This window comes from Arachis duranensis, chromosome 6, assembly GCF_000817695.3.
Source record: "Arachis duranensis cultivar V14167 chromosome 6, aradu.V14167.gnm2.J7QH, whole genome shotgun sequence".
NCBI classification, from domain to species: Eukaryota; Viridiplantae; Streptophyta; class Magnoliopsida; order Fabales; family Fabaceae; genus Arachis; species Arachis duranensis.
The window spans coordinates 54062718-54064090 of NC_029777.3; the positions used below are offsets into that span (position 1 = coordinate 54062718).

Here is a 1373-nt window from a genome sequence, read left to right on the forward strand (position 1 = left end):
TAATGCCATGGTATTGAACACCAAGTTTTTGGGGTTCATGACCGGGGATTATGAGAGTTGTGAAAAGTATTGTTCACAATTTCGCGCACCAAGTTTTTGGCGCCGTTGCCGGGGATTGTTCGAGTATGGACAACTGACGGTTCATCTTGTTGCTTAGATTAGGTATTTTTTTCTTCAGAGTTCTTAAGAATGAATTCTAGTGTTTCAAGGTGATGTTCTTATCATCACCAAAGCTGATTGATCTTCATCAATTTAGCTCTTGAATGCAATGTTCTGCTGAAGCTTGGCTGACCATGTCTAATTCCTTTAGACTGAAGCTTTAGACTAACATTGCATGATTCCTGGAATTCTAATTAAGAATTTTGATACCTTTATCTTCTTTTTCCACTTAATTTTCGAAAATCACTTTATTTCTTTCCCACTTTCATTTTCGAAAATTAAGTAATGTTTTTCAAAAATGTTTTCAAAATTTTTCACTTAATTTTCGAAAATCACTTCCCTCCTTCTCACATCCTTCTATTTATGGACTAATACTATCCCTTAATGCAAAATTCGAACTCCATCTTCTCTGATAAGTTCGAATTTTCTACTTCTGTCTTCTACTCTCTTTTTCTCTGACACTTCAAGGAATCTCTATACTGTGACATAGAGGATTCCACATTTTCTTGTTCTCTTCTCTTTCTTATGAGCAGAAGCAAAAACAAAGGCATTCTTGTTGAGGCCGACCCTGAACCTGAAAGGACCTTGAAGAGAAAGCTAAGAGAAGCCAAAGCACAACTCTCTTTAGAGGACCTGAACGAATTCTTCAAAGAAGAAAAACACATGGCAGCCGAAAACAACAACAATGCCAACAATGCAAGGAAGGTGCTGGGTGACTTTACTGCACCTACTCCCGACTTCTATGGGAGAAGCATCTCTATCCCTGCCATTGGAGCAAACAACTTTGAGCTTAAGCCTCAATTAGTTTTTCTAATGCAACAGAATTGCAAGTTCCATGGACTTCCACTGGAAGATTCTCATCAGTTTTTAGCTGAGTTCTTGCAAATCTGTGACACAGTCAAGACTAATGGGGTTGACCCTGAGGTCTACAGACTTATGCTATTCCCTTTTGTTGTAAGGGACAGAGCTAGAACATGGTTGGATTCTCAACCTAAAGAAAGCCTGGACTCTTGGGAAAAGCTAGTCAATGCCTTCTTGGCAAAGTTCTTTCCACCTCAAAAATTGAGTAAGCTTAGAGTGGAAGTCCAAACCTTCAGACAGAAGGAAGGTGAATCCCTCTATGAAGCTTGGGAAAGATACAAACAACTAATCAGAAAGTGTCCTTCTGATATGCTTTCTGAATGGAGTATCATAGGTATTTTCTATGATGGTCT

The 1373-nt window shown here is 38.7% G+C and overlaps 1 non-coding gene across 1 annotated transcript; it reads right to left on the reverse strand.

The window, feature by feature from the left end:
* Positions 1–1227: 1227 nt before the first annotated feature.
* On the reverse strand, positions 1228–1335 carry LOC127740378 (small nucleolar RNA R71). The gene has a single exon (XR_008001055.1). It is a non-coding gene; the product is annotated as a small nucleolar RNA R71 (small nucleolar RNA).
* Positions 1336–1373: the final 38 nt, after the last annotated feature.